Consider the following 24,380-nt stretch of genomic DNA (forward strand, 5'->3'; position numbering starts at 1 on the left):
TCTTTGGTTAGCTTTTTTCCTAGGTATCTTATGGTTTTGGGTGCAATTGTAAATGGGACCAACTACTTAATTTCTCTTTCTTTTGTCTTGTTGTTGGTGTATAGAAATGCAACTGATTTCTGCGCATTGATTTTATATCCTGACACTTCACTGAATTCCTATATGAGTTCTAGCAGTTTTGGAATGGAGTCTTTTGGGTTTCCCACATAGAGTATCATATCATCTGCAAAGAATGAGTTTGACTTCTTTGCTGGTTCGGATGGCTTTAATTTCTTTTTGTTGTCCGATTGCTGAGGCTAGGGTTTCTAGTACTATGTTGAATAGCAGTGGTGATGATGGACATCCCCGCTATGTTCCTGATCTTTGCGGAAAAGCTCTCAGTTTATCCCCATTGAGAATGATACTTGCTGTCGGTTTTTCATAAAGCTTTGATGAATTGAGGTATGTAACCTCTATCCCTACACTTTGAAGAGTTTTAATCAAGAAAGTATACTGTACTTTGTCAAATGCTTTTTCAGCATCTATTGAGAGTATCATGTGGTTCTTGTTCTTTCTTTTATTAATGTATTGTATCACATTGATGGATTTGTGGATGTTGAACCAACCTTGCAGCCCTGGAATAAATCCCACTTGGTTGTGGTGAATAATCCTTTTAATGTACTGTTGGATCCTATTGGCTAGTATTTTGGTGAGAATTTTCGCATCTGTGTTCATCAAGGATATTGATCTGTAATTCTCTTTTTTAATGGGATCCTTGTCTGGTTTTGGGAACAAGGTGATGTTGGCCTCATAAAATGAGTTTGGAAGTTTTCCTTCCATTTCTATTTTTTGGAACAGTTTCAGGAGAATAGGAATTAGCTCTTCTTTAAATATTTGGTAGAATTCCCCTGGGAAACCGTCTGGGCCTGGGCTTTTGTTTGTTTGGATATTTTTGATGACTGTTTCAATCTCCTTACTGGTTATGGGTCTGTTCAGGTTTTCTATTTCTTCCTGGTTCAGTTGTGATAGTTTGTATGTCTCTAGGAATGCATCCATTTCTTCCAGATTGTCAAATTAGCTGGCGTATAGTTGCTCATAATATGTTCTTATAATTGTTGTATTTCTTTGGTGTTGTGATCTCTCCTCTTTCATTCATGATTTTATTTATTTGGGTCCTTTCTCTTTTCTTTTTGATAAGTCTGGCCAGGGGCTTATCATTCTTATTAATTCTTTCAAAGAACCAGCTCCTAGTTCTGTTGATTTGTTCTACTGTTCTTTTGGTTTCTATTTCATTGATTTCTGCTCTGATCTTTATGATTTCTCTTCTCCTGCTGGATTTAGGGTTTCTTTCTTGTTTTTTCTCCAGCTCCTTTAGGTGTAGGGTTAGGTTGTGTATTTGAGACCTTTTATTTCTTTCTTTTTTAAAGAGTTTATTTATTTATTTGACAGACAGAAAACAGAGGTAGGCAGAGAGGCAGACAGGAGAGAGGAAGGGAAGCAGGCTCCCTGCTGAGCAGAGAGCCCGATTTGGGGCTCAATCCCAGGACCCTGGGATCATGACCTGAGCCAAAGGCAGGGGCTTTAACCCACTGAGCCACCCAGGAACTCCCCCTTTCTTGTTTCTTGAGAAAGGCTTGTATTGCTATGTATTTTCCTCTCAGGACCACCTATGCTGTGTCGCACATATTTTGAGCAGTTGTGTTTTCATTATCATTTGTTTCCATGAATTTTTTCAATTTTTCTTTAATTTACTGGTTGACCCATTCATTCTTTGGTAGGATGCTCTTTAGCCTCCAGGTATTTGAGTTCTTTCAAAGTTTCCTCTTGTGATTGAGTTCTAGCTTCAGAGCATTGTGGTCTGAAAATATGCAGGGAATGATCCCAATCTTTTAGTACTGGTTGAGACCTGATTTGTGATCCAGAATGTGATCTATTCTGGAGAATGTTCCATGTGCACTAGAGAAGAATGTGTATTCTGTTGCTTTGGGATGGAGTGTTCTAAATATATCTGTGATGTCCTTCTGGTCCAATGTGTCATTTAAGGCCTTTATTTCCTTGCTGATCTTTTGCTTGGATGATCTGTCCATTTTAGTGAGTGGGGGTGTAAGTCCATTATTGTCAATGTCTTTCTTTGATTTTGTTATTAATTGGTTTATATAGTTGGCTGTTCCTATGTTAGGGGCATTGATATTTAAAGTTGCTAAATCTTCTTTTTGGAAAGACCCTTTGAGTATGATATTGTGTCCTTCACCATCTCTTCTTGTAGTCTTTGGCTTAAAAACTAATTTATCTGATACAAGTATTGCCATCCCAGCTTTCTTTGATGTCCATTAGCATGGTGAATTATTTTCTACCCCCTCACTTTAAATCTGGATGTCTCTTTGGGTCTCTTGTAGCTAGCATATTGATGGGTTTCTTTTTTTTTTTTTTTAATCCATTCTGTGTCTTTTGATTGGGACATTTAGCCCATTTACATTCAGGGTAACTATTGAAAGACATGAATATAATGCCATTGTATTGCCTGTAAAGGGACTGTTATTGTATTTTGTCTCTGTTCCTTTCTGGTCTACTTTTAGGCTCTCTCTTTGCTTAGAGGACCCCTTTCAATATTTCCTGTAGGACTGGTTTGGTGTGTGTTTGCAAATTCTTTTAGTTTTTGTGTGTCTTGGAAGATTTTTATGTCTCCTTCTATTTTTAATGAGAGCCTAGGTGGATATAGAGTTCTTGGCTGCATATTTTTCTCATTTAGTGCTCTGAATATATCATGCCAGTTCTTTCAGCCTGCCAGGTCTCTGTGGATAAGTCTGCTGACAATCTAATATTTCTATCATTGTATGTTACAGACTTCTTGTCCCAAGCTGCTTTCAGGATTTTCTCTTTGTTACTAAGACTTGTAAGTATTATTATTAAATGATGGGGTGTGGACCTATTTTTATTGATTTTGAGGGGGTTCTCTGTACCTCCTGGATTTTGATGCTTGTTCCCTTTGCCATAGTAGGGAAATTCTCGATTATAATTTGCTCCAATATACCTTCTGCCCCCCCTTTCTTCTTCTTCTGGGGTCCCAATTATTTTAATATTGTTTCATCTTATAGTATCACTTATCTCTCAAATTATCCCCTTGTGGTCCAGTAGTTGTTTGTCTTTCTTTTGCTCAGCTTCTTTATTCTCTGTCATTTGGTCTTCTATATCACTAATTCTCTCTTCTGCCTCATTTATCCTAGTAGTAAGAGCCCCCATTCTTGATTGCACCTCATTAATATGTTTTTGATTTCATCTTGGTTAGATTTTAGTTCTTTTATTTCTCCAGAAAGGGATTTTATTTCTCCAGACAGGGTTTCTCTAATATCTTCCATGCCTTTTTCGAGCCCAGCTGGCACCTTGAGAATTGTCATTCTGAACTCTAGATCTGACATAGTACCAATGTCCGTATTGATTAGGTCCCTAGCCCTTGGTACAGTGTCCTTTTTTTTTTTTTTTTGTGGTGAGTTTTTCCTCCTTGTCATTTTATCCAGGTAAGAATATATAAACGAGAGAATAAAATACTAAAAGAGTGGCAGATGTCCCCAGAAAAATGTACACTAACCAAATCAGAAGAGACCCAAAGTGAGGGGAGAAGAAAGAAGATAGAGAGAAATTAAAAAAAAAAAGTGTATATATACACACACACACACACACACACACACTGGTGAATAGAATAGAGGCACTCACTTGATTTTGGGTATATTTTGGTCTCTTAGAAGAAACTACCTCCCAAAATTTTAAAGAAAGAAAAACATATATATATATATATATACATATACATACATAAAAATAAGGGTAAACATAATGAAAGGATGGAATATGACTGTAAAGTTGAAAATTAAAAGAAATTCTAAAAAAAGTAATTGATAAGATAAGTTGGCTAGAAAAAGAAAGAAGAAAAAAAAAGAGAGAGAGAGAGAATGGGCACAGGCTGGAGACTAGAACACAGCCCTGTGCTAGATTTAGGGTATATTTTGATCTATTAGAAGAGATTGTATCCCAAAAATTTTTTAGGAAAAAAAAACCCTATATACAAAAAAGGTTAAATACAATGAAAGTAAAATATAACTATAATAATGAAGATTTTAAAAAACCTTTTTTTTTTAAAGAAAAGTATTATTAAGATAAACTAGTTAAAAACATTAAAAGAGGATAGAGGAAAAGTTAAAATATTGGAATAAGAAAAAATTAAAAATATTTAATTTAACTTTGCAAGACTAAAAGATCATGGGGAGAAAGTCATGAACTTCATGCACTGCTTTCCCTTAGCTCTGGAGTTCCACTGTTCTCCTTGATTTGTGAGCTTGGTCTTGGCTGTATGTTCTTGCTGATTTTCTGGGGGAGGGGCCTATTGTAGTGATTCTCAAATGCCTTTGTCCATGGCAGAATTGCATCACCCTTGACAGGGGCCAGGCTAAGAAATCTGCTCAGGTTCGCTCTTGGGAGTTTTTGTTCCCTGAATGTTTTCCATAGAGCTCTAGAGGACAGGAATGAAAATGGTGGCCTCCCAGTCTCCAGCTGAGAGCTCATGTCCCACTTTTCAGTGTGCCCTCAGGGAAAAGCGGTCAATCACTCTTGTCTCCTTGGTCTCTCCAAGCTTACTCAGCCTGTGTCTAAGCATTTCTGTCTCTGGTGCACAACCCCATTTGGAATCTCCAAACCCAGCAGATTCCTGCCATGCTATTCCTCCGGAGGAAGAAGGTGAGTCGCCCTGGATCTACCACTTGTTGGGTCCCTCCTCAAAGAGTAGTTGCCCTACTGTGTTGCAGATCATGGGTTTAAGGTTACCCTGATCTGAGAGCTCACTCTTTGGCTCTGTCTCTGTAGCCAGCTTCCTCGCTCCAATACGTGGTAGCTCTGCTACACTCAGATACCCCCGATTTTTCTGTGACCCCATGGTACTTGAGACCACACTGTCACCTCGAGGACTCCACCCCCACTTAGCCTCTGGAGCCATGTCCCTCCATGGAACAGACTTCTAAAAGTTCTGATTTTGTGCTTAACTGCTCCACCGCTTGCTGGGAGCTGGCACCTCCCCCTGTGGTCTATCTTCCCATTGCTTCAGATTCACTTCTCCACACATCTTACCTTTCACAACGTGGTCAATTTTCTGTTTCTAGAATTGCTGCTCTTCTTCTCTTTGATCTCCTGTTGAGTTTGTACATGTTTGGAATGGTTTGATAACTATCTAGCTGAACTCCTATGACCTGATGTCATTTCACATTTTCAATTGTCGAAGATTGCTGGTTTTTACACATTAGTTCTGTATATTCTTATATTGATTAATTTTTAATTTATTGAGATAGTTTTATCATTGATTCTCTAGGAGTTTCTAGATGTATTAAAATGTCCTCTGTGAGCTCTGGTTCAAGGTGCCAATTTAGGAGGCTCCTGAAATCACCTCTTCCCACAGACACACTGAATCTATAGGTACAAATGGAGAAATTCCCTCTGAAAGAAATTCAGAAATTAGCAGAGTGAATACTACATATTGGCAAATGAAAAAATATACACATTAAAATCGATAGGAAAGGCTGAGATGAAATCATACCATAAACCCCACATCCAGCAAAGTGACATATAATCTGGAAGGTACTCCACTCCCAGCTTCTCCCTGAGGTGCAGAGGGTTTGGACTGAATACTTAGCATCCCAATTTTTAAGTCTTGCACCTGGGAGATGGGGCCCTTAAACATCTAGTTCTGAAAGCCAAAGCCTTTCTTCCATGAGACCTATAAGACTATCATGAGCTAAAAAACAGTTCTTAATGGGCTCACAAGGACTTAGTGTGGCTATTCCCCTCAGGGCTCAGCACAGAGGGAGCAGACAAAGACATCATCTGGCAATCTTCCTCTGAAAGAAGCCTATTTATTTACTTTAAAAGCTCTGTATGAGGGTCAGGATTTTAATTTGACACACTTTTAGGGGCTGATTGTGATCTTTACCTGAGACCTGGGAGGCTGGTAGGTGTCGTATCTGTGTTTTCCCTCCGGTGTACTCCAGGTTGCTGGTCTCTCCCTGGAAGGAGCTTATACACATGTCTGATGCCCTGGCTTTTGTTGCTGCCACCCAGAGGATGTATCCCTTGATCATCTGGCTGTGATAGCCAATGGGGCTTATGTTCTCAGGCCCCACAGATCTGTAGCAATGAAAGAAACAGTTCTTTTTTTTTTTTTTTTTTTTAAAGATTTTATTTATTTATTTGACAGAGAGAAATCACAAGTAGATGGAGAGGCAGGCAGAGAGAAAGAGAGGGAAGCAGGCTCTCCGCTGAGCAGAGAGCCCGATGCGGGACTCGATCCCAGGACTCTGAGATCATGACCTGAGCCGAAGGCAGCGGCTTAACCCACTGAGCCACCCAGGCGCCCGAAAGAAACAGTTCTTAACTGGCTATCCACCTTGGACTCAGTACACAGGGAAGAGACAGAAATACCCACCTCCATCTTTCTTTTCATTCTACTTGCGTACTTTAAAAGCTGCTGCCCAAGTGTCTGGCTTTCCATCCACCTGCATCTAGGTGCTGACTGACATCCTCCCCTTTGGTACATGGACAGGTTTAGGCATAGCCTCAACTACTGGGAGCCATTAAGAACAAAGAAGGCAATCTGGACAATCACAGAGGTTTGAGAAAACCAAGAGCTAGGGTTGGGCTGAAAGATAAGTTTCCTGATTTTACAGAGCACTCCATCAAGACAGAAAGGTGGAAGTTTTATATAGTGCATCAAATCCAACACAAAGAGTGGAGAAAAATGAAGAAATGGAGGAATATGTTCCAAGCAAAAGAATGAGATAAAACTCCAGACCTTAATGAAATAGGGACAAGTGATGTCCCTGATAATGAGTTGAAAATAATAGGCGTAGAGCTGTTCACTGAGGTCAAGAAAACAATGCATAAACAAAGTGAGAATTTCAACAGAGATTGAAAATATAAGAAAGTACCAAACAGAAATCACAGAGCTCAAGAATATAACTATATTGAATAATTTAATAGGGGATTCAAACTATATTTCAAAGCTATAGTAATGAAAACAGGATGGTTTTAGCATAAAAAACAGACACATAGATCAATAGAACAGAATAGGGAGCCCAGACTTAAACCTACACATACATGGTCAACTAATTTTTGATAAGAACTCTAAGTACATACAATGACAAAAAGAAAGTCTCCTCAGTAAAGTGTATCTCAGATCAATGAGTATGATTTTCATTTTTTTTTTTTTAGATTTCACATATAAAAAATGAAAATAATACTCATAGACACAGGAAATAGAAAAATGTTTGCCAGGGGCTGAAGGATCAATTAAATAGGGAGGGGCTGGCAAAAGGGTACTACAAACTTTTAGCTATAAGATGAGTAAGTTCTGAGGATCTAATGTAAAACATTGTAATTATAGTCAATAATGCTGTCATATATGATTGAAATTGACTTAGAGAGTAGAACTTAAATGTTTGCAACTCCCCAATTTAATGAATAAATGCATTTATTAACCTGATGGGAGACTTGTCTCTCAGTGCATACATGTATCAATCCACCAGGATGTACATTTTAAGGATTTTACAATTTTATGTTAATTATATCTCAGGTTCAGAAGAAACAAAAGTTTATTCTTTTTTTCTTTCCTTTCCTTCTGTTCAAATGATAAGCTCTATGATGCCAACCTCAATGTTTGGGCTTGGGGAAAGGGATTATGGACTAGGATGCATGGGCCTTCAGATAAAGAGAAGTCTGTGAGGTTTATATGTGGTCTGACACAACTCTCTAGGGAAGATACTTATTTTGAGAAAAATTCACCCATTTTATTGTTCCCACCACCCCTACAATGTATCCCCAATACTTGTTTTCATCTTTACCCAATTCCTATTTCTTTCTCCTGTTCTCTTAAGATAAGAATTCTGTCATACTGCTTAAGGCCAATTCTTTTCAGCTGCACCCCAGTACAGTCCCTTTTGCATCCCCTAGAAACTTCCTCTCTCTCTGTCTTCCATTCTCTCTCCTGAATCTTAAATATCCACAGTATTTTTTTTTTTTTTTAAAGATTTTATTTATTTGACAGAGAGAGATCACAAGTAGATAGAGAGGCAGGCAGAGAGAGAGAGGGAAGCAGGCTCCTTGCTGAGCAGAGAGCCAGATGCGGGGCTCGATCCCAGGACCCTGAGATCATGACCTGAGCCGAAGGCAGCGGCTTAACCCACTGAGCCACCCAGGCACCCAAATATCCACAGTATTTAAACCTCTTGCCCTGTAATGGGGATTACCCCTTAGATTACAAATCTGCTTAAGTGTTACCATCCGTAAGGATTCTTAAACTCTTCCTACATGGTATGCTATAGCTATTATACAATAGATCTTTTCTCCTTTTTTTTTTTTAACTTCTCAAAAGTCTGTTTCATATTTGCTGCCTTTAATTCCTCCTGTTCCATTTATTTCTCCATTCTATGTTCTTCCATCTGTGTTCCTAGCACATATCAAAATGTTTCTCTCTAACATCACCCATAACTTCTGATTTTTCAATTCTAACGTTGTTCAGTCCTTATTTCACTGGAATTCTGCGATTTCTTAGCTTCTATTCCAAAGCACACTAGATCTCCTTTTGGTTTTCTGACCGGGCCTCCCTGCTTTCCTCTGTAAACTTTTCTTCAGCATAGTGACCATAGGCCTGTATCCTTAATAACTCCTAATCATTTGCCTACCTGAGTGCCTGAAATGGAGCAGAAACTCAACATTTTAAAAAACACTGAAAAAGTGAAATAAAACTTTCAAGCTATGACCTTCAATATGACCTGCAATAATTGGGCCTAGCTAGGACTATGGGCCCAATTATTCTCTAATATAATCATTCACACAAGAGACATTTATATTGGGGATTTTACAGATAAATCTGGATTTCCTCCTTCTCTTGCTTAATGTGAAGCTGTGGCAACACTGAACTGGCATTTCTTTAGAGCAACCTGTCACAGAATTGAGTAGCTACTATTCTCTTATGGATGGGTATGTGCTCTTATGTTTGATTCGATTCATTAATTTACCTAGCCTGCCTGGGGCATTTTAATTTGGCTCTCCTATTTCAACCTGTTATCTACACCCAACCTTTTCTTATGATATCCCAAGGAGGTAATGATGGCCCTATGTAGGTGGTTAGGAATAAAGGGACTTGGTGTCCTGAACACTTTTACTCCTAATAATTAGGTCTTTTATATATATTATTGTTTGACTTAGCATGTAATTGACTTATAAAGAACTTTTGGAAGCTTTAATTTAGAAAACAGAACTGGTAAAGTCAAACCTCAGGTATTCATGTTTTAGAGCGAAGGCCATCACAAACACAAAATAATTTTATATTCGTTAGTGCAAGTATGTCTTGTTTTAAAAAAACAAGCCATAACAATTTGAACTTATAAAGCAAAGACATCATGATTTGATAATTTTTGTTATACATTGTTTTTTTATAAAAGGACTCAGTACTATATACTTTTTTTTTTTTTTAAGAATTTGTTTGTTTATTTGACAGACAGATCACAAGTAGGCAGAGAAGCAAACAGAGAGAGAGGAGGAAGCAGGCTCCCTGCTCAGCAGAGAGTCTGATGCAGGTCTCGATCCCAGGGCCTTGGTATCATGACCTGAGCTGAAGGCAGAAGCTTTAACCCACTGAGCCACCCAGGCATCCAGTATTATATACTTAAAAAAAAAAATTATTTCTTTTCAGCACAACAGTATTCATTGTTTTTGCACCACACCCAGTGCTCCATGCAATTCGTGCCCTCCCTAATACCCACCACCTGGTTCCCCCAACCTCCCACCCCCCCCCACCCCTTCAAAACCCTCAGGTTGTTTTTCAGAGTCCATAGTCTCTCACGGTTCACCTCCCCTTCCAATTTCCTTCAATTCCCTTCTACCTCCATCTCCCCTTGTCCTCCATGTTATTTGTTATGCTCCACAAATAAGTGAAACCATATGATAATTGACTGTCTCTGCTTGACTTATTTCATTCAGCATAATCTCTTCCAGTCCTGTCCATGTTGCTACAAAAGTTGGGTATTCATCCTTTCTAATGGAGGCATAATACTCCATATTTCCTTGTTTTTCAAAACAAGGAAAAGACTATAACCTCAACGTTTGAAATAGCAAGACAAAATAACAAAGCTAGAACTCTAGCTAGAACTCTATTCATATGGACTATATGAATAGGAACTATCAAGCCCAGGTTAAGACATGACTTTATTTATAATAAATAAATAGCAAGACAAAATAACAAAGCTAGAACTCTAGCTAGAACTCTATTCATATGGACTATATGAATAGGAACTATCAAGCCCAGGTTAAGACATGACTTTATTTATAAATAACTGACCTTTTTAATTCAGTTCAATATTGAGAACACCATTATTTAATAAAATTAAACTTTTAAATGAAACAAATATTTCAGAAAACATCTATTTAATTCCTTTGTCTTAGTGCAGTAACTATATTAATTCATCTGCAATGTTGACATGCCTGGATGGCTCAGTCGGTTGAGCATCCAGCTCTTGGTTTCAGCTCAGTTCCTAAGCTCATGGGTTGTGGGATCAGCCCCATATTGGGCTCTGCAGGAAGTCTGCTTGAAGATTCTCTACTTCTGCCCCTTCCCACACTGGCGCTTGCATGCACATGCTCTCTCTCTCTGAAATAATAAATAAATCTTAAAAAATTCATCTGCAGTATTTTAATTTAAGCTCATTGATCTTTATATGCTCATAATCAATGGGTTGTGCAGCATTAGCTGCTACTTTTAGCATTGTTGTACATGAGCATTTTCATATTTAACCCTTTGGCATCATATGTTTTATCAAATCAGTATGTCAGGAGGTGCTTTTTTTTGAAATTTGGATTGTTTTGTTTTTCACTGTTATATTAATCATAAATCTTTTTAATAAATATAATAAATATAACCTTATAAATATATCTTAATATTTTTAATTCCCTTTGAATGATTTCTTCCCATTTTTTCCTTAAAACTATTTTCTTCCTTGGCTTTTTGAAAAGTACTTATCATTCCTTCTCTTGTCTTTTTTTATCGCCTCTTTAGCTGTTGCTAGACCTTAACTGTTATCTAGCTTTCTGAAGCAATCTGGTTTGGGAATTTTGCACTTCCAGACTCATTCAAATGTGTGCCTTTATCTCAGATGTCTATGTAATGCATAAATGCAGACCTTTGTAAAGTAAATATTGTTAACAAGGCTCTCTTTTAGGAGATACAGCTGATGAATAGGATATGATTTCTGTTTTCAAAGACCTTCCAGTCTAGGTGAAGATATAGACATTCAACTATACTTGCAATAAATTAATATGGGTTATGTACAAAGGAGATATAAAGGAGAAGCTCGTCAGTTCTACTTGAATAAAGGAATATCAGTAAAGTTTATCTTGAGGTCATTTTTGAGCTCAGTTTTGAACTCAAAACTGAATTGTTCAATAGGAGAATTGTTCAATAGCTAGGAGGGGTGGAAAGTATGGGTAGGGGAGATGTGGAGAGAAGGGAAATCCAAGAAGCGAGAGTTACCCAGTCAAAGCTACTGAGATGTAAACCATATAGATTAATCAGACAATTCCATATATTTCCATGTTTGAAACTCCTAAGAAGGAAACAAGGATAAGATTTTGAGGCCTTAAACTCCATATAGATTATGAGAATAGTAATCAAGGAATTATAAGTAAAGAAGTAACCTAATGGTCTGACTTGCTTTTTAGAAGACCATTCTAGTAATTATATGGAGTAAGGCTAAAATGGGATCCAAAGCAGGCAATGGAACCAGTTAGGAGACTATTACCATAAACCAGGCATGAGTTGACAAGAGTCTAAACCAAGATGGCAGTAGTAAAGATGAATAAATAGGAAGGAGGAAACATCACTGAGGAGTTGATTACTGATTGGCTGAAGTTAGTGAGGTAAGAGAAGGAGATGAAGATGAATCTCAGGTTACTGACATGAGTGACAATAAATATTTTTCCAGTGAATGAACAGCATGGATAATGGCACTAACCAAGAGAGAGAATTAAGACAATGAATTCAGTTTGGGCTAATATAAACTGCAGGTGCCAGTGTCAGATGAGTGGTTGGATATATGATGATACTAGAAGTCTGGAGAGAGGTCTGGGCAGAAGCTGTAGAAATGTGCTGTCATCCCTGAACAGTTCCTTATTTTCAATTGTTGTAAGACGAGTTCACCTAGATGTTCTACCATCATCTAAAATTCAACGTAATAAAATTCTAATTCCTTAGCTTTGCCCCATTTAATTTTCTTATTTCCCTCATGGTTAATTGTATAGCACTGCTAAACCATACCATTTACCTTTAGAATCTAAACCACAGTGGTTAGTGTTATGCTTTCCATCTTTATTGTTATTGCCAAACTTGCCTATGATCAAGAACTGCAATTTTTTTCTTCAAAATCTCTCCCATGTTCTAGGTGTTCAGAAATCTAGGTTTTAGTCCTGACTGTTGCTAACTTGGAGGGGGGGGATGATTGACTTGTACAAGTCATACAATCTGCCTAACCCCTAGTTTCCACATCTGAAAAAATACTCAGTGATTTCTCTTGCAGGTATTATGTCCTATACCTTTTATTCCTGATTCTGAAACTACCATCTAGGTATATATAAGTACCTCCAAACTTGTGTCCCAGCTTTTGGTGTCTCCATTCAGTTCTTTGCATATAACTGTTACCTGAAGCTTCCATTAAACACTAATCTTTCATGTTACATCCTTATTCATGAAGTAGCCTAATGGCTGTCTTTGGCTTATTGCATCAAGCCTCGCTTCTTTGTCGGGTTATCAAGATTCTGTAAAATGACTTTTCTGCCTAGCCAGATTTATCCTTCATTTTAACATCATCCTTTATTTCCAGTCATTCTGGACTTGGGACTGATTTCTTCAGAGACTTTTCCCAACTTGAAAATCCAGTAACTTTTCCCTGAATCCTAAATTATATTCCAAAGATTAGCTTAAATCCTCTCCTCCAGGAAGATTATACTGAACAGTTCCATTCCTAAAGTTCTTTTTTCCTCTGATTTGGAAGAACATTTTTGTATTCTATGGCCCAACTTAGCACTCAATTATTCATTGGGTTGATTTTTGGCTGATTCTTGTGTAGATACCGTCTTCTGTGTCTGTTACTGCCTAACAGAGTATGAAACCTAACACACTGTAAATACACATTGGTTTATTAGCTTTCAGGAGCACACACATTTTTCAAAACAAGGAAAAGACTATAACCTCAACGTTTGAAATAGCAAGACAAAATAACAAAGCTAGAACTCTGTTGGAGGGATAATCTCTAAAATGATTAAAAATCTTACACCAGAATGGACATGGGTAATTGAAGAGCCTAAATAGTCTCTCTCTTTTTTTTTTTTTTTAAAGATTTTATTCATTTATCAGAGGGAGAGAGGAGGAGAGAGCAAGCATAGGCAGACAGAATGGCAGGCAGAGGCAGAAGCAGGCTCCCTGCTGAGCAAGGAGCCCGATGTGGGACTCGATCCCAGGACGCTGGGATCATGACCTGAGCCGAAGGCAGCTGCTTAACCAACTGAGCCACCCAGGCGTCCCCCTAAATAGTATCTTAAATAGAAAATTAGCTCTTGAATTATTTCTAGTATATTTATATGAGGTTGCTAATTTGGGCTAAATAGATTCAGTTATTATCAATAGAAATTGTGCATTTGAGTAGTGAATCATCTATGCATCACAAAAGCATCTTGGTTTTTAAGGATGCCACTTTTGGCTACTGGTGACATTTAGTGCAATTTCAAGTTATATATTGTCTTAACAAAATTTAAAACAGGTTCTATAAATTTTGTGAAGAAAACCATAAATTACAAAATGGCCATAAAGTACCTGGGTATACCTATAGGTAATATTTAGCAGAGTCTTGAAATTTGAATGCCTCTTTGAACTTCACAATGTATTTCTATTACATTGTATTTCAAAAGAAAAGAGAATTTATCTGTCACACCTCACCTTTTTTCCATATCTGTCATCAAACACTTACCTGTAAGGTTTTATAATTGTTATTTAGTATTTTTATATTTTTCAAGGTACCTTGAAATAATTTTAATTATTATGACAAACACATTACAGAAATAGTATGTCATTCTATATGAATTTCTATATAAGTTTCTCTGGTATATCTTGTTTTTTTGTTATCTCCTCATTTTCAGAAAGTTTATTTTGCCCTTTCCACTGCCTTGAAAAAGTTTAAAGCCTTGAAAAAGTTTAAAGCCTTCTAGATTAAGAATACACCACAGAGCAAAGGTAGACCAACCTACATTCATAAATTAGATGTAAACCCTCATGGGCCTAAGACAGAGAATCGTTTTGTATTCTATACTCCCTAAAGTTGAACAAATGTATAGACTCCTGAGAGCTAGATGTCAGTAGCTTTAACACAGTGACTCTCAGTGTAACAAAGGTGGTGGAAAACTGTATCAAGGATTGAAAAGCTAAAAGGGACAAATCTGTCCCCTAAACACAGGAGGCTCAAAGAATATGAAGTATGGCAGAGATATTGTGGTTTCCATCTGTTCAATAACAACTTGGGTAAACATTTTAGTTGGTTTTTGTTCCCTGCCCCTATCCTGCTGGTGTTTGCTTACTATTCACTGAATTTGCATTATTATGAACTGCATTATCAGTTCTTATTAACTGAGCACAATGTGCTTTTCTGTGATTTGGATGTGATTGTACAGCTACTTGTTATATAGTGATAGTGACACCATTACATGATTTATGTTTTATAGTTTACAAAGCAGCTCATAGACACTATTGCTTATGATCCTTATGGCAAACCTGTGATGTAGGTAAGGTAAACCTGGGATCATGACCTGTACTTTATTCATGAATAATCTGAGGATCAGAGCAGTTAATTTATATATATATATAAATTAATATATTAATTATAGTATATTTATATATACATATATATTATATAATATATTAATATATAATGATATACATAATAATATGTAATATACAATATAGAATTATAATATAATATATAATATAGACTATATATTCATATATAATTATATAATTAATAATATAAATATAAATATAAATAATACAAATAATATAATTATTTATAATATATAATATATTATATACAATAATATATATATAAATATAAATAATATAATTATAAAATACAATTATATAAATAATATATAATTATAAAAATTATAAAATTATAAAATCATAATTATATACATTATATAATTATATTGTTTATATTTATATTATTAATTATATATTAATTATATATGAATATATAGTCTATATTATATATTATATTATAATATAATATATTATATAATAATAAATAAATAATATAAATAAATAAAATAAATAAAACAATATAATTATATTGTATTATTTATATTTATATTATTAATTATATATGAATATATAGTCTATATTATATATTATATTATAATATAATTTTATATCATATATAGTTATATATTATATTTTATAATATAATATAATAAATAATATAAAGAATATATAATTAATATATATTAATTATATGTGAATATATATTATATATTTTATATATAAAAATACACACATATATATATATGTATATATGTACATATATATATATATTAAACAAGATCACACAGCTAGTAGAGTGGTGTTGAAACTTGAACTCAGGTCTCTTGAACCAAAGTCCAGATATCTTCCAATTATTCTTGGATTTCTGTTATCAAGCTTGTTAATAACCCCATTCATGGGTGATTTTTGATTAATGGGAAAATGGTGATAAAGACATGGAAGGATTCATGTTTTATAAAAGAATGAGAATGAGGACTAAGCTTCTCCATGTTGCTTCTCTGATTTAATCATAGAATTGTAGGATTTGATAATCTATAGAGCAATGAATAGATACAATCTTTTTCTGTTGTTGTTATATACCTGAGTTCTTGGTTTGTGGGGTCCTGGTGAAAAATACATCTTGTTTTCAAATCATTTTAGAGAGGTGAGGGGGCTCTAGTCTCTCTCAATATGTCCCTTTCCAATATCTGAACTTCCTTTATCACAAAATATTTATTTCTATCTAACTTAAATCCTGACTGCTGTCATTTAAGCCCAAATCCTTTTGTTCAGTATGTGCTAGTGTACAATTTTTATTTATAGCTTCAGATGGGTGCAGGAAGTATATCTGAATGATTTCTGACTGCTGACAAGCCCTAATAACTGATAGTTCCAGGCATTGAACTGAATGTCCTTTGGCAGAGATGGCTATTTTGAGGGGAAAAGACAGAAACTGGCAAAAACTTTTTTCATGCAGGTGTGATTTTTATGATGGAATTTTATGACAGAAACCAACCAAGTGTCCTTTATATAGTTTATGATGTTATCAGCTCCTAGGTTGAGATTTCTTTCTCATTATTCATGTTTATTTGGCTTGAAGCAAATTAAAAATCAGACAAGAATATTGTGATATAATTTTGATTCTACAGCTGTAATCTGACACCTAAGTAACTTCAGAGAAGTTTTTCTTCTTTTATTTGTGCTATTTTGTGATGTTCTGAAAACTTCTTTCAGAGACAGGTATTGTGCTTGTCTGTGTGACGTGTGCAATTTTGAGCACTCTTCCAGCACTTGATATTAATGGCAAAGAAGAAAATCTTTGCATATTATAGTTATGTTTCCAGCCTCAATGGTTTTAGAGATAGGATTTTAAAAGTCAGTTCACTATGAGGAAAAAAGTTGTAGCTAGAATTCTCTGATTATGGTATTTACTGATGCAGTTCTTTCATCCCCCCGCCCCCAATCGATACAGTAAATGGGAGTAAAATTCATGGAAGAAGTTTGTTTCTCCCTTCTGAAGTCCCACTTTGCTATCATGCATGTTAAGTGACAGAAGCAGGTCCCTTTAAGAGTGGTCTTAGCACACCTGTCAGTTTCATAGATCAACTTTCCATTGAGTATGTGAGCCTGGCCCTAACCAAATTTGATTTTTCCAGTTGTGAGCATCAGATCCAAAGGCAACATTTATAGGCTGACAAGTCTATCCCTTCCAAAGTTTTCCTCCCAATTCCCTTGGCCCTCATACTTTATAATACGCATGTGCATACATGTTTGCTTGTAAATTCCTCTCTTACTTTTCCTAAACTCTAGGCCCTTCTTATTATCTCTATGTACCTCCATTCCATCTTTTACTATTCAGTGCATGAATACTTTTCTACTTTTCTTTGTGAATCTCCCATTGTTCATATTGAATTGGTCTTGTCTTTTCTACTTATCTTTGTGAATCTCCCATTGTTCATACTGCACTGGTCTCCTTCCTACCCTTTACTCAAGCCCCTTCTTCATGACAAGCATATCCAAGTTTAAAATAAATAAATAGAAACCAGTATCTATGCATGTCATTTTAAATTTTAATAGCTATTGTGAATTTTAATAGTTATTGTGAATAACTGCTATGTTATATATGACTCCAACCCAAGTCAACTCTGTTATCAAGACACTTGGAGGAATGCCTGAGTGGCTCAGTCAGTTAAACATGTGCCTTCAACTCATGTCCTGATCCCGGGGGGCCTGGGATCAAGTCCTTTGCTCAGTGGGGGGGCCTGCTTCTCCCTCTGCCTACTGCTCTTCAGCCTTGTGCTTGTTCTCTTTCTCTCTGCCAAATAAATGAATAAAATCTTAAAGAAAAAGACACTTGGAGGCCATAAGCTAAACACTGATTTCTTGGGGATGCCATAAGACCTTAGTGGCCTGTGCTTCTTAGTTATTTAAGATAAATAAGTTCTAGAGATCTTCTGTACAACATTGTACCTATAGATAACAATACTGAATTGCACACTTAAAAATCTGGGGAGAGGATAAATGTCATGTTAAATGTTCTTGCCACAATGAAACAAAATAAACTGGCCTTCCCCTCCTCCCAGCTTATACAAAATTTTAGATAGGACACATTCTGGGATTTGTATTTATCCTGCGTACTCTGTGTCTTGATCTAAGTATTTCAACCTCTGATTTAGGACTAATATTGATCAGAAACTGCAAATATTCATGACCTGGAACCCCACTTAAGAGGATAAATGGTATAATACCATCTATTTAGCTTGGAGTTTCAAGACGGTTGTTGATGATCACTATATTGGTAATTTGTTTTTGAACCTTGAGTCTGTGACCTCCTTAATTTAGCTGATGCATAGAGATCACATATTGGAAATAAAGCTCAGCTTTAAAAATGATAAACAATTTTAAAGACAAATTATGAATTTCATTTCACACAACACAAGTCAGAGATTCAGATATAATATAGGTTTAAGTTTGGTTATGGTACTTGGTAACAGATAGTACCTTATGGCTGTGAATCATGCATATGTGTACAGCCTCACATGTATAGGATATGCCTTTATAAAGATCCTCTGTGGGGGACTGTATCAGTCAGGTTTAGTTAGGAAGCAGGGGCACTGTAGTATGAGGTGAATAGGAGATTTTTTATAGGGCTTCGACCTGTCACAAATGTGGGAGGAACTGGGTAGGTACAGCCCTGAAGGGGAGTTGAGGATCTGAGAAGGAATTATTAACCATTATGCCTGAAGCACTGGCCAAGATGGATCAGTTAGAGCTTGCAAGGAAATCTGTGTTGAATTATCTGAGAAGCATAGTACATCAAGCTGCCGAGGTCAGACCATGGAAAGGTCTTTGGGAATCTGTTGCTTTGTGTAGTTACCACCTCTGAGGGTCTATAGCTGAGCCTGGGGCCACTGTTGGCCAGCAGGGCCATCTTGCCAAGAAGAGCTGGGTACAGAGCAGAGAAAAGTGTGGATAAGCTGGGGCCCATCAGGCTGCTCTGCATCTCTTTGCTACAATGTCTAACTGTAACCATCTTTCAAGAGTAAAGTTTGCTGCTTCATTTCTGTCTTCCAGTCCTATACAAATTCCTGTTTGGGCCAACTTAATCTGGAAGTTTCAGGGTGTCTCAGCTTAACTAAGATGATAACATAGCACAGCACAGGACTGTCAGTGTCTACAGGGATCTGTAGAACAGAAGAGTTATATTTTGCATTTTAGAAACAGCACATTTTAAGTGTGTCATTTGAAGGTTTTTGAAAGGTACCCCTGCTGACAAGTATCCCCATCCACTGATCTGTCTTCAATGGTGCTGAGGGTTCTCATCATCAGTCTCTATTTTTGATTATTGTGATTGTAAAAATTTCCAGGAAAAATGCAAAATCCGGCAGAGTTAATATACTAAATCTTGTTAGTTTATCATATATATAAACATTACTTTATCACTTTGCTGGCTTACCATCTGAAAAGGTTTGGGTAAAGAAGATGGAGAAAGATCCATTGTTATCCTGGAAGGTGAGAGTGAACGGAGTGTCTTGGTTGAAAGCCCCTAAATGTATATGGGATATATAAATGGAGAAGAAAGGGTGCAGAAGTGCAATTTTCCTACTTTATTTTCTAGTACTAATTCTGCTTAGAATTAGCCTGTTCACTATATTGCTCAAGGATGAAATTACAAATGGTACTCATGAGATGTTATTCATACTTAGGTTCATGAAGTTAACACTAGAATATTTAGAATAATTTTCAGTTTGAAATGAAATGTAACTGTGCAATAATTTTTTTCTTTAATACCAGGAAAATCAACTTATTTTCAGGTTGCCTAGTCTTTACAAATTCCATTTTAATTTAGCATTGCTTGATTTCTTTATAAATCTTGGGATGGACCTTTAAGACAAGGGTGTGCGTTAAGTTTCTTTTCCCTTCCCTTCTCTTCCCTTCCTTTCCTGCACCTTCCTCTTCCTTCCTTTCCCTTCTCTTTCTTCCTTTCTTTCTTTTCTGATGTGGTTCTTTAAACAAAATGCTGTGGTGATTTCTGTCTCTGACCTCTGGCAAACTGTGATCTCCTGCAAATTGGCTTGAGTGCTTTCCTTTCAATGGCAAGATTTCAGGCAGAGATAGGGGTACCTGGAGGCAGCTACTTGTTTTCTGCTTACTGTGAGATGTGATGTACAAGATCAAAATTAGGTAAACATGATAGATCGACATTGAGGACACGCAAAGTGAGCAATTTCTTCTGGTTTATACATGAGACAGCAAAATAAATTAGTAAGGGACGTTGACAGTCATTTATATGGCTGGCATCACAGACATCTCAGCTAGGCTGCTGACAAAAGGTCACAGCTCACCTGTCACAGAGGCAGCCAACAGTGAGGCTAAAAATGATTTGTTTTCAAATATTGTTTAGATAGTTTATACTCTGTGGTGACCGAAGACTGTTTTTCTCTCCTTCCTCTCTTGCTCCTTGACTCTTTAGCTTACTTGTGAGCATGCACGTGCTTTCTTTTTCTAAAAACATGCAGAAGCAATAAATCAGCCAGTTTAAGAAGATCCAGCCAGCCCAACACAGATCGATTTCACAGGGAAGTCGATGGGCTGCTAATAGAATTACAACTACCTGTCAAAACAGGGAAAACATATCTGTGACAGTGACAAAGGGCAAATCAATTTAATAAGAGGTTTTTTCTCCCAGAGACATAGATGTGGAGTACATGGGTGTCTCTGAGAGTCTGTAATTGTGAATAGAAGCCATATACCTGGACTGTTAAAGCTAAGGTTATGTCAGTGATTCTGGAAGAGTGTACTTATTCTTTTCTAGGAGGTTTGTCTGGTAACTCTAACAGTTTGCTCTGTAATAGCATATAACAGGGAGCTACTAGCTGGGAACACATTCTTTTAACCAAATAAGATGGTTTTATCCGTTAAATAAATTATATTCCCATGAACTTTGCATTTTCGTGTTTCCTGTTGTATCTCATTTCAACAAGGAACTGTGCATTGCCAAGAACATCTCTCTGGCAAATCTTTATCTTCTAAGTCAACTTGATCATTTTCAGAAGACTCATAAAACTGTTAGCAATGTGACTTTTAGCAAGAGCAACTTCTGTGTTCAAGTTTGATTTCTTTTAAGAGAATCTTAATCATGAGCACAGCTCCCAGCTTAAACCCATTGTGTATTAACATGAGGCTCTTTTAAGTCAAGGCCTTGATTTTTATTTTGTTTTACATTTTTTAAAAGATTTTATTTATTTAATTGAAAGAGACAGAGATAGTGACAGAGAGCATAAGCAAAGAACAGGAAAAACAAGCTCCCAGCGATGGTGGACTTGATTCCAAGACCCTAGGATCATGACCTGAGCTGAAGGAAGACACTTAACCACTTAACCAACTGAACCACCAAGGTGCCCAAGGACTTGATTTAAAAAAAAAAATTAATATTCATTAACTTATCTTAGCACCATGGATTTTCTGTAAAACAAAGAAATGAACTGTGACGTAATAAGAAGTATGTATTTGGCTTGTGCCCCTATTTCCTGGCCTATAGTTCCCAAAACCTTTGGAATCTCTGAAGTGACAAGTGTCTTTTTGTATGCTAATGAGATGACTATTTGCAGAGGGGCTCCTGGATAACCTAAGGTTGGAGGCTGGTTGCCAAGGGGAACCAACCTAATCTTTTAAAAGGTTGGAAGTTTCAGCCCCACTCCTTGGTGTCTGGGGCAGGAGTTTGAATAAACACTAATGGCCAATGATTTAATTAAATACGCCTATGTAATAAAGCTTCCATAAATATTCTAACTGAAGGGCTTTGGAGAGCTTCCAGGTTGGGGAACATGTGGGAGTGCTGGTAGGGTGGTGCATTCAGAAAGAGCATAGAATCTTTGTGCACCCCCCAGCCCCCTAAGACCCTGATCTATGCATCCCTTCCATTTGGCTGTTCCTGAGTTGTATCTTATAATAAATAGGTAATAGTAAGTAAAGTGCTTTCCTGAGTTCTGTGAGTTGTTCTAGCAAATTATCAAATCTGAGGAGGGGGTGTGGGAAACTCCTGTTTGTAGCTGATCAGTTCGAAGCACATCTGAAACCTGGACTTGCAGTTGGTATTTGAAGTGGCAAGAGGAGGCAATTTCCTGAGACCGAACTCTTAACTTGTAGGGTCTGTACTAATTCTAGGAAGTTAGTGTCAGAATTGCTTGGTGTGGAAAACCCCACATTTGGTGTTAGAAGTGATGAGGTGAGTAGAGGAAAACAGGAGAGTTTTGTCCTATTAGAAATAAAAAGAGTTAGAAATAAAAAGTATTTTGGAGAGTTAGAAATAAAAAGCAATTCTCTGTTATGGCAGAGTTTAACGGTGTCATTGTAATCAAGAAACACACCAGGTCTCATACTCATCAAGGTTCAGTGATACTAGTACACCTTAATTGCTGTTCCCTCATTGCAGAATCACTTCTGTGTTGCAGTTTAGACAGAAGTTAAGAAACTTGATTCTGAAGTTGGAAACATTTGCATTTTGGTCTGCTACTTACCACTTACTAGATAAATGAGTTGGGTAAGTTGCTTAGTTTCTCGAAGTCCATGTTTCCCATTCTGTACCACTGGGCTATTGAGAGTGCTTACCTCAAGCAGTTGTTAGTGAGGAGTAAATGAGCTAATATGTAAATCTTGCGGCCCTCCCAGTGAGGAGAGGGAGGACATCTGTGACTCACTTATTCTTTTAATCTGCTTTCTACTTATGACAGGGTCAAGGAAACAATGATCCATCTAGACATTTTTTTTTTCCTTCAGGAAGTTGGGGGAAGTCTCCCGATGCTGTATTTAAGTTAATAAACATATAAAGTGCTGTGTTTACCCCCACTCCCTCCATATACACACCCCTCCCTTGTTTTGTATCTTAAGAATCTTCTATATGTTCTGTCCTGTAGTTTTCACCTCCACCTTTAGACACCAGTGTTATGTTTTCCTGCCTGGGAAACTAGGTTAAGAGGACCAGGAAAATGCCTTGTGATATCTCTGGTATCCAACGCTTGCTGGGAATGGATAATCTGTCTCAATTCATAATTTGGATAATTATGGGATGACTCCATATTTAGGACATTTAATGCTGTAACTGCATCTTTCTCACTGCATAGTGGAACTGTTTCATTCTCTGAGGGTTGAGGAGAACAATGGCCTGGAGGCTCAGTATTGGATATTTTAAGTATTACTGAGCCCGAGAAGGAGGTGTGCTTAGTGATTTAGGATCTCTGTGTTAGCTTCTCCGTTGAAGTTTTTTGTTTAGGCTGTATTCTCTGCCTCAAATTCCTCTTGCTCTTATGTGTGTGTGTAGGTGGGGAAGGGTGGTTGGCAGAGAAGAACCTAAAAATAGTGCTTGAAAGTGTTGCCAGCATCTTAGCTTTGTGTTGGAGAAACCATCTGCTGATCTCATTGCCTGAAACCAGAATCAAATAAGTTGTTCTGAAATGAGGGTTCAGAAGAATAAAGGTTTCCAGGCTTATGTCCTGCAAGGCACCAGACCTTCTACCTTGTTACTGAGGAGATAAGGTGAGTGAGAATGAGTCTGTGGCTTGGCCAGGCCAAGAGCATCTACCTCCCACCTCTGTGCCTTAGTAGTCTGAGTGATGTTTGGTGTGTAACTTAATGCAACTCTGCCTTAAGTTTGCAGGATGGCAAGTGGAGGAAAGCCATTGCTCTGTTGCAAATGAGAGAGAGTTTTAAAAATTTAATTATGTATGGTATGATTGTTATTTTTTAGAACCACAGGCAAGAAGCCTGTGAGACATCACTGTTCTGCAGCAGGATGGTAATTTCCCCTTTGGCAGATTCTCTCCCCTCTCCTTCCACGCAGGGACCTGTTGTGGCTATTTCCACTAGTGCAGAGTTAAGACAGTCTGGGGAATACTAGTTAAATTTATAATCAGAATTGTAAAGATCAGTGATAACAGGCAACAGTTTGCTCATGTTCACAAATAACAAGATGTGACAAAAGAAATTTATTTTGCAAAAAGCACTTCAGAAATATATTGAACTTATTTTGTCTCTCTTGGTCTCTGTCTGTCCATCTTTATCTGCACCTTTCAGTTTCTGTTTCTATCCCCATTTTCAGTTTTGGTTTTTGGTATCCCATGCCACTTCCTGATCCCCATTATTATTCTTCCCTCTTTGTAACACTCATGCAGAGAAGACCAAGAGTACTCCTCCTCTTTGTGTCTGTTGGTCCCTTTTCCTTTCTTTCTCATCTTTTCCATTTCCTTTTCTTTCTTCATCCTCTTCTTCTATGCCTTAACCCCAATGTTTGTTTTTTTCCACTAACAGAATCGAAGTATAACTGGTCCTATGAACCACAGTTTCGTGGCTTGCATTTCACCTGCTTCCATGAGACTCCTTGTTCCCTGCCTCAAAGACCCAGACAATTTTTTCTGTAAATACCTGATTTGGAAAGAAGGGAGGGAAGGTGCCTCCTTTGAGCTCACATGAAGCATCCTATGTTCCTTGTGCTGGGCCTCACTTGAGTTTTTCTGCTTACTCGTGAAGATATCTG

At 37.0% G+C, this 24,380-nt stretch overlaps 1 pseudogene; it reads right to left on the reverse strand.

Moving 5' to 3' along the window:
* LOC101675969 overlaps nucleotides 1-24,380 on the reverse strand; it is a 99,546-nt pseudogene that overhangs the window by 24,665 nt on the left and 50,501 nt on the right.

This window comes from Mustela putorius, unplaced genomic scaffold, assembly GCF_011764305.1.
Source record: "Mustela putorius furo isolate JIRA1106 unplaced genomic scaffold, ASM1176430v1.1 tig00000759_pilon_pilon_pilon, whole genome shotgun sequence".
In the NCBI taxonomy this organism is placed as follows: domain Eukaryota; kingdom Metazoa; phylum Chordata; class Mammalia; order Carnivora; family Mustelidae; genus Mustela; species Mustela putorius.